The sequence below is a fragment of the Nanorana parkeri genome, unplaced genomic scaffold (assembly GCF_000935625.1).
Source record: "Nanorana parkeri isolate BGI_ZX_2015 unplaced genomic scaffold, ASM93562v1 scaffold108, whole genome shotgun sequence".
Lineage (NCBI taxonomy): Eukaryota > Metazoa > Chordata > Amphibia > Anura > Dicroglossidae > Nanorana > Nanorana parkeri.
Genome location: NW_017306376.1, coordinates 1627132 through 1645246, shown reverse-complemented (window position 1 = coordinate 1645246; position 18115 = coordinate 1627132).

The window sequence follows — 18115 nt, the reverse complement described above, 5'->3', positions numbered from 1 at the left end:
CGACAACCAGGAGACAATGTGCGTAGAGCCTGTCTCCTCATCGAAAAAGCGAATCAGAGACACATTCCACTCATGCTTCTATCATTGGACATGCAAAAGGCCTTTGACTCGCTGTCTTGGCAATACTTATCTTATATACTCCACAAATGGGGATTAGGACCGGGATTTTGCACCTGGATCACTGCACTATATTCCAACCCTACAGCCTCAGTGCGATATGCGGGGCATAGATCGAATAATTTTCCCATCCAGAAAGGCACCAGACAGGGATGCCCCCTATCCCCTATTCTATTTGCCATGGCCATAGAACCTCTGGCACAACTGATCAGAGAACACCCAGACATCACAGGTATCCCCTTGGCAGGGCACCATCACAAATTATGCTTGTTCGCAGATGATATTTTACTTTTCCTCTCTAACCCCCACATCTCTCTTCCCAATTTACTACACACGGTCGACCGGTTTAGTCACATATCGGGTCTGTATTTAAACCCAGCAAAGTCAAAAGCCCTAAATGTCACACTACCACCACTCTTACTCAATCAACTCAAAACGGGATACCCATTTAAATGGGAGCCGTCCTCACTGAAATACCTGGGCATACAATTAACTTCCACCTACTCATCCTTATATTCGGCAAATTACCCTCCTCTTTTCACTAAACTTAGAAACCTGCTGGGGATCTGGCACTCCTACCCCATCTCGTGGCTGGGCAGAATTGCGGCGGTCAAAATGACCCTGCTACCTAAGCTATTATACCCGTTCCGGGTCCTCCCGGCACCAATACCTTCATATCAATTAAGGGCGTTTCAGAAGCGGATTTCTGCCTTTATATGGTCGCACAAAAAACCAAGGATTCCACAAAAAACTATGTATCAGACCAGATCCGCCGGTGGGCTGGGAGTGCCAGATCTCCAAAAATATTACATCGCAGCTCAATTAGCGACAGTGACTAAGTACCATGCCACAGATGAAATCCCGTTATGGGTGTCGATCGAGGCTTTGGATTGCGATCCATGCACCATAGACAACCTGTTATGGATGACACCTAAGGACAGATCCACCCTCACTAACGCCATAACCCGCCACTCCCTTCGCGTCTGGGATAACTCTAAATACTCTAGCGGCTTTCTATCTCCCCATCTGCCCATGCTCTCCTTCCTTCATCATCCGGCCTTCCCACCAGCATATGATTCCACAGCCGTCTTCCATAAATGGAAAGAAAAGGGAATTACCCGCCTCTCCTCCATGTTCTCCCACTCTAAGATCTTGCCCTTCCCAGACCTTCAAACTAAATATGAGCTCCCATCCTCCGAAATTTTTCGATATCTACAAATTAAAAGCTTCATACATGTTAATGCTAACCTGACAGGTAACCTTTTGGCTTTATCACCCTTTGAAAGACTATGCAAACACGACCCACACTCTCCAGGAATCATCTCACAACTATATTTATCATCCCTACAAACAACCCCATCACCACACCACATATATATGGACCGCTGGCAGAAAGACTTGAATCTTGACCTCTCAGAAGACACCTGGTCTCAAATATGGACCACCAACTCTAGCTCAACGTGCGCCAGAGTTTTGGAAACAAATTATAAAGTGCTTCTCCGTTGGTACATCACCCCTTATCAAGCCCAGCATTTTGCGCCAGGCTGCACAGGCTCATGCTTTCGTGGTTGCCCTGACAGCGGCACATATGTTCATATGTGGTGGGCATGTCGTGTTACTCAAACATTCTGGTCCAAAGTATTCAAAATGCTCTCTACCCTTGTAGGAGTGCATATTTCACCAACTCCTCAAACGGCGCTACTCAATGTTAAACCCATGAACATATCTCACCTTAAATTTAAATTGGTCTTGCATGTCCTCACAGCCGCTAAACATTCTATTGCCACCTCTTGGTTCACTCACACAATCTCATTTCAATCATTTAAAAATAGAATACACTGGATTTTCTCCAATGAGAAACTATCCGCGCGTTTACTGGACACCGCCCAAAGATTTGAGACAATTTGGGATCCTTGGATACGACATTACCTCCCACCTTCCTTTGATACCCGTTTGCTTACCCTATAACAGCCCCCCAGCTACTAATATTGCTACCTCTCTAAACTTAACAGCCAGGGTGCTTGTTGGAATTCTCGCCGCGACTACGCTCACTCCCCTTCCCCCCCCTCCAACTCCCCACCCCTTTTTTCTTACATTCATTTGTTCTGTTTTTCTATTATTATTTTCTTTTTGACATTGTACTCATTCTTGCTGCCTGGACCCAGGAAGACCAGGTCCACCCATGCTCTGGGCGCAGCTTGAGCGCACGTTGTTATACTATATGACTGAAATATGCTCACTTAAATTTTATAAGCGCAAAAACCACTGTTTGTACAACTTTTATGTGTGGACACTCTATGTTGGAGTGTTCGTACAGTTTGTAACTGAACTTATATGTGTGGAAAAAACAATTAAAATCTTTTGAAACTAAAAAAAAAAGGCGTCATTTCTGAGCCTGATGAAGGGCACCCTGTGCAGCCCATAAAACGCTTGCCGTTTTAATGACAACTATCAATAAAATGGATTTGCACTAATGTGGAATTTTGGTGATGGTGTGCTGATGACATCTGTAATGGAGTTCTGTTATTAAATATACCAAAACAAGGTACTGTGGGTCAGGTAATTTCATTTTCCCACAAAAATATTGAATGTACTATAACATTATTATTTGTCCATCATGATATCCTCAGGAGTGATGAAAGCAATATGTGTAGCACAGCGACTAAGATACCCCAAATAACCCTTATATTAGTCGCCGTACTACACACATTGCTCTCATGGCTCCTGAGGACATCCGGACGTAACTTAGTTGTATACACTGGAATGGCCTATTTCAATATCTACAGAGCAGAACTTAAGTGTTACCTTAATAGCTTTTCTCACCAACAAGTCTGAATTTTGTAATACTAGCAGCGTGAATACCAGTGTAATGTCAGACAGCTAGTTAGTTTGGGCCACAGGTCGCAGAGGGCTTCGTGCTGTGACTCCAACACGCTACAGTCATATTTTAATGTATGCAGTCTGTAGGAATGACTCCTCACATGTATTTCCAGCTAGTTCTTCTAGTAGTAAGCTGTAGAACATCCAGTTATGGAGATAGCATAACAGTCTGTTAAATAGTACAATCCATTAGAAAACGCCTGTCAATAATGATTTAATGCTACACGAAAACTCCAGATTAAAGTTTAGGCAACATGCTTTGAATAAAGACATATTGCTGTGATTTAAAAAAATATATGAATTACAGTAAAACACAATTTATACTGTAGTTACACACAGCTTTAAATTCATTGTTGCAATCTGCTTATTATGTTCAGGACTGTACAGTGTAAAATAGGTTCAAAGTGTGAACAGCAAAGAAAGGTTATTATATCCTAAGGGATGCATTGTTTGGCGTTGGTACATCTGAAAGGCTGCGTTTTGAAGGTCTTTTCTCATCAATTCTCAGCTGTGCAATTTAGTTTAGCTATTATTTGTAACCATTGTTCTTGAGAAATTTCTTGCTGAAAACATATGTTCCATCTTAGATCAACCTCGGTGATGAAATTGTTTTATGTCTAAAAGGCCAGAGAAAAATACTTAGTTCTTCAGCTTTTGCATTGAATGAAGTTGTTACACACACAAATGAACGGAACCTTTTACAGTCAATGGTTGGTATTATTTCACAAGGTTCTCTGTTTAGAAAGAGTAATTGTATATAAACTTTATAAAACAACCATATCCAGTATAATATTATTGACTAGCGCTACAAGTACTTATAAATTGTTGCTTGCTGTGCTACAATGAATAAAGCATTTATGGATATTACACATTTATATGACGTAAACAAAATGTTTTTTAAATATGTATTTTTCTTTTTTAGAAAATCAGCTCTATTGTGTAAATACACGTTACATAGAAAACATATTAAAGGTGTAAAACAGTCTTATTTCAAGTGTTGTAGCAGTAGTGAGTTGCCCATGGTAAAATGGCAATCGTCATAGGGCGAAAACAGCCCTGACGGGCACATCTCGGTTTATAAACATTTCGTGATAGCATGCTTATCCAGCAGTTTTTGGAGATAAGCACATCGTGCTACTCCTATATCATTTAAGCTGGATTATTAAAAACAACAGGAGGAGTAAGTGATACGTGTATTGATCTGTGTTCCCCCTCGCATCGGATAGCGAGACAAGATAGTAAGTGGTGCAGGCATAGCAACAAAGTGAAGGGGGAGAGGGAGGGGAGGCACACAACATCAAGGTAGGGCAACAAATGGAAGGGGGGGTTGACTCAGAAGGTGAGAAAGAGGTTGTGTACGACAGGCCTCTGGGATCCCGGACGGTTAGAGATTAGACAGAGGTGGAGGACATCACCCCTAGGTAGGCGTCCGTGGCTCTATACGCAACCCATGGCCTCCAGGTGGACCTGAAGATTTCCTCAGTGTTTCGGAGCGTGGAAGTCCTGTCCTCCATCAGGTATAGCTCGTTAATCTTGGAGAACCATAAAGAGAGACTGGGGCAACAAGTTTGTTTCCATAACAATGGGATGCACAATCGGGCTGCATTAAGGAGGTGCCTAGTCCGAGACTTCTTGTATTTTGCAATAAACATGTCATTTAAGTGTAACAGACAGGCCAAGGGATCGTCCATCCGATCCGCCATTACCAGGTCCTTTAGGATTCCGTGCACCCCTCTCCAGAAAGGCAGCAGCTTAGGGCAGGACCAGAATGTGTGTAGAAAAGTACCAGGTGCATTTCGACACCTCCAGCACACGAAGGATACTCGAGAGAACATGGAATGTAGGACCGCCGGGATACTATTTTGTACCCGAGTTCTTGGGTCCTACACGCCATAGAGGAGTGATGCGCAAAGTATGGAGGGACCCTGCCCCCATAGTCTACAGTATGATCCTATGACACAAAAACCTGAAGCATACTGTATATGGGGGGAGGTTATATATTAGCTTTTTTCTTTGCCATTGTCATATTCATCATGTAGGCAGCAGTTTAACCCAATTGTCTCAGAATAACTGAACACTGTGTCCCTTAACAAAGGAGAAAAGGTGTATTTTGCTAAACTGTTTACAAAAGGATGGAAGCATACAATTGTCTAAAACATCTTTATAACATTAACAGTACTCTTCACTGAAAACAGCTAATCACAATACTTTGCAACTCGAAAATATGTGTTCACACACACATATATATATATCTATATCTATAGATATATCTATAGATATAGATATAGATATATCTATAGATATAGATATATCTATAGATATAGAGCATACAAACTCTGCTACTGTTTTCTGTATTTTTTTCTCATTCACAACTTAAAAAAGGAAAAAAGGACCTGTAGGTTACAGTCTCTAGTACCAGATTAAGATGATTTATTAAACAGAAAGAAATTCTACTAAACTGAACAAAAAAAAATGCTCAGCAATTTTACATTTAAATGCAGTTATCTGAAACAGGTTTTACGAGAAATTGTAATACTTGATATTACATTTGAAGTCAATGAATTTGCTGAGAAAATATGCAAATCTAATTATCTTTAACACAGGGGATGCATTCAATAGATCCACTAAAGTAATCATTATGCATTACAATGATTTAATAACTAAGCTTCAAACCTATCAAAATCTCATAATTCCTCAAATCGTTGGAGTTATGAAGTAGCTATCTTTCCGGTTTTGTTTATTAGGTTACACACAGTGGTCTACATGTGGATAATAGCTATTCATTTTGATTCAGAGTACAGTGTGCTGTATTTCCAAAAATGCTATGGACTAATGCCAGGGACATGAGTTGGACTTGCATTTGTCCAAAACTTTCCCAAGCAATGTATATCTTCTCTATTAATTCTACCTACAGTGTATATAATTGTGTATATATACTACCAGTCAAAAGTTTTAGAACACCTTCATTTTTCAAGTATTTATTAAAATATGTGCACAGTTTAATGTACTCTGAAAATAAAGCAGAGAACAAAGAAACAACTGGGCATCCAAAAGAAATCATGGAATCGCTCTCCTTAACAAAATGTAATCTAAATGTTTGACTTTGAGAAATGTTTTAGACTGAAGTGTCAGCCTCAGCTGTGAACAAGCCTTTTTATCTGCCTTAGACTCAATGGCAATCTCTCTCTTCAGTCGCTGTGAAAGCTTGCTGCTGGGTGAAAAAGCTGATTTGCTTACAGAACACTGGAAAGGTACCAGTGCTGCCTGTTTGTTTTGAAGAACCCAATAGGCTGCCCCTTCTTAGTCAGTAATGGACATAAGTTTAGGTAGGGGCTCAGACAATCAGATATTGGGTTTAGTTTATGCTATGGATTTGCTGGACAATGTCCTCCTGCATTGGACTGTGTTTGTTTATTGCCTTGCTGAATAAAAGTGAACAAGAAAAAACTTGTTTTGACTGTTTGTGAGTGTCCCTTTCTCATGCATGATTTATTGCTGCCACTACCAGTTGAACCTTCCCTATTTACAAAATATAAAATTGGAAGCTAAATGTATCAATTAAAGTTTGTTTGAAAGGCAATAAACAAGTTGCATCTTGTTACATTTCAGTAGCGTTCATCCTGACATATCTAACATCACCAGCAGTCTATGAATTGACTATTACAAATGAATGGCCTGGATTTTTCAAAATAAGCATATTCCATAAAGAAGTAATGCTTTTTAGACCTGAGTTATACTAGAAAATAGTTAGGATTCATGTGCACTGACACCAAAACTTGGTGGTGACAGCAGTGCAAACAAAGGCATCTGTGGTAAAAATAGGCTGTCATGCATATGTAGCCTAGATGAGTGCTGAACTTTTAGAAAGCAAAGGTATGCACTTGGTTGCAGTATGTCTGCCGAAATGTGCTGTTCCTCTGGCTAATGCTCTGTGGGCAGGACATCCTCTGTTCACTGCAGATGTAAATATTAGGTGCTATCCATTTGCTAACTCACCCTAATGGGCCCTTGACTTAGAGGGCTGGATCATGAAATGTAGCAAAGGGGATAAGAAATGTTTAACAGCTCTGTAATCTAAATGGTGAACTGTAATACATTCAATTACTTTTTGCCTGAGAAAAAAATATGAACACTGTAAGACAGAATGGTTCATTTTTATTACAAAAACGCAGTTAATCCTTCGGAGGTTTTGTCAGGATTTAATTGGATATCTACTTCTCTTATTTTCTTTATATTCAGTGATACGGTTTGATAGTTTTGAAATAGCTAACTAGTTCTGCCTCTGAAATCTAAATTACTTGGAGACTAGGCTTCAACAAAACCTTTGGATTTTACTTTATTTTAAGAGGGATTTTAAATAGTAACTCTATGAGGGGAATTTATCAAAACTGTGGAGCAGATTTGTTTTGCACTGCAGTCAATCAGCTTCTCTGTCTCATTTTCAAATCTTACCTGAGCAAACTGAAGAGAGATGCTGATTGGTTGCCGTGGGCAACTGCTCCAGATTATGTTTGCTCCAGTTTTGATAAATCCCCCCCTATATATTCAATTTAACTCCTTTTTCTCCCTTCTTCTCCCACAAGTACATAGCCCCCCCCCTCCCCCACACAGTCACAAATACTCCACAGATCTGTGCTCTCCCTTGCCACCAGCAAATGCCCCCTGTACAAAGCTCTCTCTCTTCCCCCTATATATATATAGATATACATATATATAAACCAATGAATAAAACACACACAAATTAAAATAAATAAAGAAGAATAGAAGCCCACTGCCGTGCCAACCACAATGTGTTAAAAATCTCTCCTTGAAAAAATCGTAGTGACGAAACGGTAGGAAGTAGTATGTGCTGAGGTCTTTTCATTTGATGTCGGCTTTGGAACAAACAGTCATTGTGTAGATGATTTTAAACCTATATGTAAGTGACATATGTTTGAATAAAGTTTTACCTTGAGATACTACACTACATTATCTCTTTTCTTGTAGGGTGGATCGATTAACTGATTGGGAGAGTTCTGTGGATTTCGTTGAATTTTCTGCGAGGGAGAGAGGAATTTGGATACCCTGAGAGACAGATGATGGGATTGACATTGAAAGGGACCACGCTCACCGAAAGTGCAGCTTGACCATTTAAATGCATGATCAGAAACTTCTTTTGAGTGCATTTATTTTATCGTAAACATTGGAGGAGATTGATTACTGTAGGGATACATCTTGGGGAATTTGTGGGCACCTTTACTAAAGTGTTGAATTATAAAGACTTAATAGACATTTGTTTTCAGCACAGTTATTCATGTGTCATAATGCTATTTAATATTTGGAATTCAAGAGAGGCATTCCGTAGAAACTAGTTTTGATTTGACATTCTTATAGTGTCCAGTGCGGTGCAAGAGTTTTGAGATGGAGCTGGTAATGACCCGCCTCTCGGCTTCCTGATTGGCTAGGAAGCTGGCTCTATGCTGATTGGCTGTAAGCCAGCCAAACAGCATGCAGCCGGCTTCCCGGGCAACCAAGAAGCCGGGTGTTGGGTAATGACACGTCGCCAGGCTTCCTGATCGGTTGGGAAGCTGCCTCCATGCTAGCGGAAGTACCAGTATCAGTACTTGGTATGGGCGAGTACCGAAATATAAATATCGGTACTCGATACCGAAAAACGGTATTGGTACACCACTAATCACAATCAGTACCATACTGACACTGCTGGAAACAAGTGCACATTATCACAGTCAGTTCCGTATTGACACTGCCTGAACCAAGGCCATAGAATCACAATCAGTACTGTACTGATACTGCCATAAACATGTCCACAGAATATATTTGGCAATTGTTTCAGATTTGCCTGGCTGCCATTCTAAACCTTTAGCTTCAGTGCTTTTTGGGTCACTAACCTGAAGAAAGTATAGAGAACGGATTCAGACACTTTTCTGACACTCATTTACCGTGTGCATGTTCTGGGACTGTGACACCAAAATTGATTGGCAGAACTGTTCCTGGCTCAGTAAAAAATGTTTTATATTATTGCAAGCATTTATATAGCACTGTCAATTTACTCAGCTCTTTACATACTGCATATTCACATTAGTTCCTGCCCTTAAGGAGCTTACAATCTAAGGTCCCTATCTCATATGAATTCATACATATACTGGACCAATTTAGACAGGAGCCAGTTAACCAACCAGCATGTCTTTGGAGTGTGGAAGGAAACTCATGAGAGCACAGAGAGAACATGCATAACGCGCCATGCCTGCGTGAAACCGCGCCATGATGTACGTGTTCGCTTGGTAAATGCATTTCTGCGGGTTAAAACGCGCACGCAGCCTGCGCGTGTGCGTGTTGGGCTTCGTAAATCAGCCCCCATGTGTCCCAGCTTGGATTTGAACTGAGAATCTCAGTTTTACAAGGCAAATACGCCAGCTAAATTGCCACTATGCTGCCTGAACATTCCCTACACTTTAGCCTCAGGAAGCAGCAGGAGAAGACTATGATCATTTCCTAGCTTCTGATTTGCATTAAAGATTAGGGAAAGGCAACATATGTAAAATGTAATCATATATTTGTCAAAATTGTAGGATCAAGGTCTTGATATATTTAATATGATTGTATATACAGTAGTTGTATTATGTACATGGGAGGCTTACAATGTTTTTTCTAGTTTTAGAATCATAGTGGAAAAGTCCTTTATTCTTCTGATGAAGGGCAGGGTCAGACAAGCCATTCTACACTGTATTTTTCAAAATGACATGAGTCGAATGAGCACTGGTGAGTGTGATCTACAGATATAATAGCATTCATGTACTCTTCAAATAGATATTAAACATTTTACTAATTTGATGTTTTAACATTCTGTTAGATGAGCATGCTTTTAGAGGCAACATTTCTAACACTTGCGAGAGGTGATGTGCTATGTGGGACTTTTCATAATCCTGTCCCGTGACCTGACAGCATTGAAGAGCTTGGTGGCATGTCTTTTGAAGACACTACGGAAGCAAAATTGTCATAGACAGTGCACAAAGTGACAGTTTGACGTTAAGTATAGAAAAAGAGTACTATAGATGCTTCTTCTTTGGCATCTTGCAATTAAAAGAGAAATCATGAAATATACTCAGTGAAGTTTAACCAGTGGTATTCATGGCTTTGTCACATTGCATCATGCAATGACTGACTACTTTCACACAGTATTCATCACTAACAACACCGGTGAATTAAGGCACCTACTGTTCACAAGATCTGTCAACCATTTCACTGAATGTAAAAATTAAAAAAATCCCAGTCTGCAATTAAAATAAACAAACATCTGTTTATCTCCAATGTTATGCCCTGGAATACAAAGGTACACTTATTCTACAATTCTTTCCAGGTGATGGAAGTGATTTGCTATGGAAAGATTGTGGAATAACATCAAATTGGTTAAATAAATAATTAACAATATACACTTAAACATAAACATAACTGCATGTGTCCCATTCACATCACATCTTGATGACCAAAAATATATCTGGATCAAACTTTTCTTTAACAAACAAAATAGTGATGTATTTGGAAATTAAATAGGCTGCACATGATTGCAACAGAAAATATCCTGCGTAACCACAAAGTGGGGTGGATTTGCCTGCTATGCATTTCTTCATGGAAACCACTGCCTGGATAAAAATCATAAATACATTTATATATCAAGTTATGTGCATTTCTATTAGCCTTAGGAATACCCACACATAACTTCAACAATTGAGTTTGTTGATAAGTCGGAGGGATTTAATGTTGAATCATGCTGCTTTATTTGTTAAGGCTAGTTGGTGACATTACCATACAGGAACACCCTCATGTTACAGGCAGACTTTATATTTGGATACAGACCTAATTTAATGAATTATTGTTTTCTTGCTCTTAAAGAGTTTATACAAAAACAGTAGACACAGGGAGTTCACTTTACATATTTATTGGTGAACACTGTCAGGGTCATTCACAGAAAGGTGAAGAGTTTGGAGAAGGCAGGAGTTGTGAACAATCTAGGACAACATAGCTGAACTGGAAAGTGAGTTGAACTGGAGAATTTTTCCAAATCAACTATTTTGGCCTAGATTGTTCACTTCTCCTGACTTCCCCAAACTCATCACCCTTTTGTGGATAACCCTGTGTATATTGTCTGCAGCTCTATCATTTCTATTGGGAAACTGGACAACTGCATAATGCTTTCTCATTATGAATTGAAAAATACAAAAAAAAAGGCAAACAAGGATTTCAGAGGGAGCTTTTTACTTCTTGTGACAGGTAGAATTATGTCTAAAAAATATGGTGTGTTTTTTGACAACAGTGTAAGGACATATCTTTTGTTATTTCTTAATTTTATATCATGTGTTTTCTTATTTCTGCATGGTCATTGCATGTGACTGCATCTAAAAAAAATGTGGAAAATGTATATATTCTTCCAAAGTTGTATAAAACGTACTAGTGCCACCCCCCTTCCATTTTTTATTTACCTTTTTCTGAAGTGTACTGTTCAGCCCAGTCATGTGAAATACAGGGTCCTCTTCCCCGTTGCATCTTATCCCTGGTGGTGGGTCCTCAATGGCTCAAAAAGCAGTGCTGATGCTTGCTGCAACATTACAGTGTGGGCACCTTGATGACTCCCCCAAATAGTCCTCTCAATCTTCCAGAATGAATAATGAAGGTTAAGTCCAGAAAACAGTAGGTCCCCATGCACTCCTTACAGCGCTTCCGGTCCAAGTGGAAATAGTGGTGCTCGCAGTGACAATCACGGATGGCGCCGTGTACAACAGTCAATGAATGATAGAAATCACCAGCACTCCGTAAATTAAATTAAAACAAAGTCCATTCATTTGGACTAAACGTCACACATATTGCATAATCCAACGTTTCCCGACCACGCAGGATCCATTTCATCAGGGCAGAGATGTGACCTAACATCTCCGCCCTGATGAAGGGACCCTGCGTTTAGTCCAAATAAATTTACTTATTTTGAATTTCATTTACGTAGTGCTGGTGATTTCTATTATTCATTAATGAAGGTTAATGACATCTGAGGAGCTGCTTCTTATTTTAAACGCTATCTGGGGCTGCTTCTTTTTTTTGCGCAGAGTTGTGCATTCTTATTTTTATTTTCAGTTGCTTTCTCATTTTCAGCCATCAGGTGGAGATTTAGGCTTGTTTTTACATGATTTCAAGTTCTCCTTTACCTCCTTCTGAAAAAAAAAAAAAAAACATGTACAAAGCTCATTAGCTGAAGCTGTATTTACAGGTGAATGAATCTGAAATTTAAGTGCATCAGAATTAAGCATAGCTGAAACATAAAAAAGATTAAAAAAACGAATGTACGTATGCTGTGACACACAAAACTATAGCTATAATTATTTGCTATTCACTGCAGATGTTTTACATGCTTTGTGGGGATTACCAGATGAGTGTTCCCCAGCTGGCCAATAATTAGATCAGACAAGGATTGTAAGTCTGTGGATACACTGTGGATGCTACAGAAAACCTGGTTGACTGATATGTATGGAACAAATATTCAGAATGTATTGGATTAGAAAAAAAATATGATTTTGTGGTCTGAGATAAGAATGATGAAAGGTGTGTTTTCTCAGTAAATAAACACGCATGTATCTTATACCATCCAGGATCTACTGGACGGTGTGTTACTGAAGACACTAGCCTGCAATCGTATACTCATTGATAGCAAGAACCAATAAGGAAATATGTTTTTATTTTTGGCAAGAAAGATAAAAAAGTTTGACCCAGTATAATATTTGCATGTGTCCAAGTGATTAATTTGATGTGAGGATTTTATTTATAGGTCCCCTTTTATTTGTCTTGTGCCATGTCTCACAACCAAGATTATGGTACTAACAATTACTAATAGTATTCTAGTAATAGTTAACTTATTATATTACAAAATTAGAGCATATTTCCCTCTCTGTGTGACAGGAATGTAGATCTGGAACTATCTAGCTTTGATCACTAACATATGAGTGTAAGCAGTACCTGTTGGAGCAAATAACAGAATAAAGCTGAAAAAAGGCTTTGTTAACATGAAAAAAATAAAGCAGAGGTCTAATTCCACTCAAAAACGTGCATTGTGCTAAGCTATTAATTAATTTATGTGAAAAATGGAAAAGAAGGAAAGTGGGTCCGTCCAAAAGTTATAATAGGTTAGACTATTCAAAGGTATCTCAGATTTGTACAGTACGGCACACAGCCATAGATAATGCCCTTCCTTTTACATTTAGTTTCTAAAGACCCCTATGTGAATAATATATTGCAGAGAGTGTAGAAAAAAGTTACATTTTGATAAAAGAACATTTTCTGAATACCACTGGAAGGATATGTCTTTGGTTTTAAAATGATCTGTGGCGTAACCCTCAGTCCATAAAATTGCTGTAGTATGTAGATTTATATTATTAATGAAAGGTCAAACACATTCCAAGTTAAAATATGCAGCATATACAGTACAAGTGCCATAAAGTGATTTGTAGATAAAATAGAGAGACAGAATATTCAATGACCCTGGTTTTAGATATTAAATAAACATCAAGACACTAGAGCAGAGGGTCTTAACCATCAGTCTATGGAAAAAGACAGTTTTGTACCACTGAGATATTAGCCAAAAGAGTGTGTACATTTCTAACAGTGTTCTAAGATGAGTAAAATTAGGAGAGAAGGGTTCCTCAGCGTGCATCAATTCAAGTGTGAATAGAGTGGAAAGGAAAATGTTTGTGCTGCACAGGAGGACATACTGTTTCATCTTGCCTTTCCTTACATGTGGTGAAAGCTCTGCCTAATCAGAATATTATCTAAAATCTGTTGCTCTTGGCCTTGCTATCAAGTCAGCATCACAGTATTTTACAATATTTAGTTACGGTTTAAAAAAACACCCTTCCTGCTAACCATAAAATTCATTAAAATTGTAAATTAGGACCTAAACTGCAAGGGAAATTCTTAGTCATGTAAGTGCACCTTTAAATTCATTTGTTCGTAGCCAAGTAATATTATCATCAACCTTAAAAATGTTATCTGTACATCTACAAGTGAGGTTTGTGGAACAAAGTAAAGCTGGGGATTTATCTGTACATTTTAAAGCAGGGTCATGGTTTACAGCACTAGCATAGCAACGATAAGTCTGATTCTCTGTTCTGAAGTAATAGGCTGGATTCACAGTTTGATAATCTATGGCCAATGCACCACCAAGATTTAAAGAAGAACTCCGGTCATAAATATTCTTAGCCCTTGAAATGGGGCTTCCCCCACACTGCAAGGGTTAAGTGCTCATTTTCATCTAGGGATGAAAATAACAAAGTTATACTGACCTGAACCTCACAGCTGGTTGGCTGTTAGACTGGTCCCTTCAGCATCGCTTCCAGTCTGCTCCAGCAGTCTAAGGTCCTGTGAGTCATCACATCACATCCCATACAGTATATAGGATGTGAGGACACGGAAGGCTGCAAGTTTCAGGTCAGTATAACTGTTATTTTCCTCCCTAGATGAAAATGAGCACTTAACCCTTGCAGTGCAGGGTAGCCCCACTTCAAGGGTTGGGATTATTTAACCTTCTTCTTTAAAAAAAATGTATATGACCCCTTTTATTCAATGCAGCACACCACAATTCACACTATATATGCGTTGTGGTGTGCTGCAGTATGTTGTGTTTTTCTGTACATGAAGAAGGCGCGTTGCCATATGCTGTGGAAATGCACAATAACATGTGTGTTGCTACAAGCAAGTGTGAATGTGCCCTAAAAGTTTAAGCTTGGGTAGCTCACTCAGTTTGACATTTTGTAGTTAGAATAATTGTTATACATACAGGCCCATCCGCATTTCATTGCCAGTCATTCTTTATGACTGGTAGTGATTTTCTTATACATTTGTCTGCAATATACACTCATGGAACGAGTATTTAATTGTAAATATTGCTGTACTGGGTGTGGGGATAGTTACTTATCTGGAAATCCATGGTTTGGATCTAAATGAGAAACTTGCTACACTGCATAGCATCGACAAACTGGGTAATAGCTGGTTGCTTACTGAGTGTTCACAGGTTATTTATTATAGGTATTTATATAGCGCCGACAATTTACACAGCACTTTTACATAGTGCAAATTCACATCAGTCCCTGCTCTCAAGGAGCTTACAATCTAAAGTCCCTATCTCACATGCATACATACATACAGGGCCAATTTAGACAGGAGCCAATTTTACCTTCAAGCATGTCTTTGGAGTGTGGGAGGAAACCGTAGTACCCGGAGGAAACCCACACAAGCACAAGGAGAACATACAAACTCCTTGCAGATAGTGACCTGGCCAGGATTCAAACCAGGGACCCCCAGTGCTGCAAGGCTGAACACTACGCCACTGTGCTGCCCAGGTTATGCATTGGACTAGCTAAAAGGAAGCAGAGATGGGCCCTAAACCAGAGGGAGGTGGCTTGGTTAGTTTTTTTAAAATTAGATTTTATTTATACTTTTCCATAACACTATACAACACCAAACCAATACAAAAAAAACACAAAAAGAGAAAGAAAAAAAAAACCCTAATACATTAGTCATATTGCTTCATAAATTGTTTCATCCAAAGAGAAAAAAAAACCCTTCTGGTATAATAATAATTGATTAAATAACCTGAATTAACTGTAATATAGGAATACATAGCCTCTAACATTCGAGACCAAATCAAATCAATTTTGCTAAAATTTTTATGCAACCTATATGCCTGCTTTTTAAACAATATACAGTATATTTATTCACTTCTGAGATCCATTCATCCTTTGTTGGGGCATATGGAGAAACCTATTTATTTATTTTAGCGTCCTAGCAAGAAACAGCACTTTAGACAAAGCAGCTAGTATATATCTATCCACATCAGGTATTTTGATCTTGTTCAAAGACCACACCACCTCATACCAATATATCACCTTTGTTTAGGACATCTCCACAGTAAATGAATAGGAGAGCCATGTCACTGATTACATCGGCCACAATACGTTCGGATCTGTTTCCTATTCTATGGAGAAACTCCGGTGTACAGTATACTCTATGCTACATAAACAGTGGTGTACTTTTATGGGAGGGAGAAAGCAATACCAAAGGAGCCAGTTTTAGTATCTTTTTCCATACCTCATCCTCAATAGGGACTAAGTTAGCCTCCCATTTACTCTGACACTGCATGGGGTACTTCAGTAATATATATTTACTTAGAAAGTGTGCATATACTCCCTATCGCCAGCTAGACTGAGGTACGTCTAGGGTTTGACCCCTGCTGCACTAACCCCCACTTCCTACATTCCTCTCCTCCTCCCCTCTCCCCTGTTTGATTGTAAAGCATGTCAAATTTGTAAATAATGAAAAAAACAAGTGCCTAGCAAGGCAAATTCGGTTTGTAATTGGGAGAAGGATTTAACATTTCCCTCCGAATAAAGTTGAGATAGTGTAAGAACCTCTGCTTTCTCCCACCTATAAAACCACTCTAATTTACACACTTCCAAAAACTGTTTATTTTGCCATAAAAGAGTACACCTAGTATATCCTGAAATACCCCAACAATTCTTAACTGTCAGCCAATGTTTCCTCACAAGATATAATGTTGGCATCATAACGCGACTCTGTAAATACACTGGCTTGGTAAGTTAGTAGAGTGGGTAGGAGAAGACTAAATCTGCCTGTTTGACTAATATGGGAGAGGTAAGTTCAAGTGTAGCAGTACTGAAACTGGATATGATTTCTTGCAACCTGATGACTTCTATAGTGAGAATATGAATAAAGTGAAGGACAAAAAGGCACTTATGGTAGGGAATTCCATAGTTAGATATACCAATTGATTACATACAATGAAAGGTTAGAAAATCAGTGTATTTTGTGCATACTAATGATATAGACAACCTAATTATATCTAAGACCAGTCTAATGATTTAGCAAATTAACTTTTTATCCCAAGGACTTTACAAATGACAAGGAAGCGGAGTATAGAAGAAATAAGATTTTACCATCAGTTTAAGAAGGGGTTCTTTATTGGTGCTATTAGAGCAGGTAATCATGATAAAATGCAGGTCTTTGAAAAAACAGACTAGATAATTGTTTACAGCAAATAATATACAAAATTATAGTAACAAAAGATACTGTGCAAAAATATCATTGAGAGGTTAGGAGAGGTTTGCCTACTTCTGGACCAAAACTGCAGAATTAAAAGAGGATGTACTTGGTGAACACCAGTCTCCTGTATTAATTATGCCAAGCTTCTCCCACATTGATGTGTGTGATCCATACACCATAACATATGCAATGAATGCTAAGTGAATGTCAGCATACTGCTTATTAATATACCCCTAATCATGAAAGCTGCACATTGTTCCTAGTCACAGAATATTGTGTTCTAAGTCACATATTTTTGTCGCCAACCCTGAAACTGTTATAAATCTGTCCATTTTCAGGTGAGGTTTTGTGAAACAGTGAAGGTTGAGATTTATCTGTGCAATTGTGATTTAGCTGTCTAACCATATGGTTTAAAACAGGGACATAGTTTACAGCAAAGGCATAGCAAACATCTTGTACTGCTTGTGGGCATTGTAAAAAATGAAAGTGATGGTACTCTGCTAAGTGAATTGTAGGGGTCTCTGATTAGACCCTTCCCTAGCTCATTTGAGAACTCATATTTTCAATAATAATGTAGCGCAGATGTTGTGCACTGAACATCTTAAAGCCCCCAGCAGCAAAAAAAGGTGCCATTTAAAAATAGTGTTACAACAAAGAGATGTTGTCCCTGTTCTGTTTTAAAATGGCACTCAGGACTCAACTGGTTAAAATGAAAGAAGTTGATAGACTGCACTTTTTCATTTTTATAGACTGTTGATTAATGTACGGGTGGTTGGCAGGTCAGAAAGAAAAAAAAACAATATGAGGTATAAATATACAGTAGTGCATGAATAGAGACAGGTGGCATCAGGTGAATGTTTGTCTTGAGCCAATTGCTTATGGAGAAAAATTAGTGGATATTAAGGCATGCTAGTTTCAGCACTGAAAGTTGAATAATATTTCACAGCCATGGACTTGAGTTGAGTATATATTTTGACTTAAGTTGTGAAAAGAGGGTTAACGGGGAAGTCTATGCACCTTT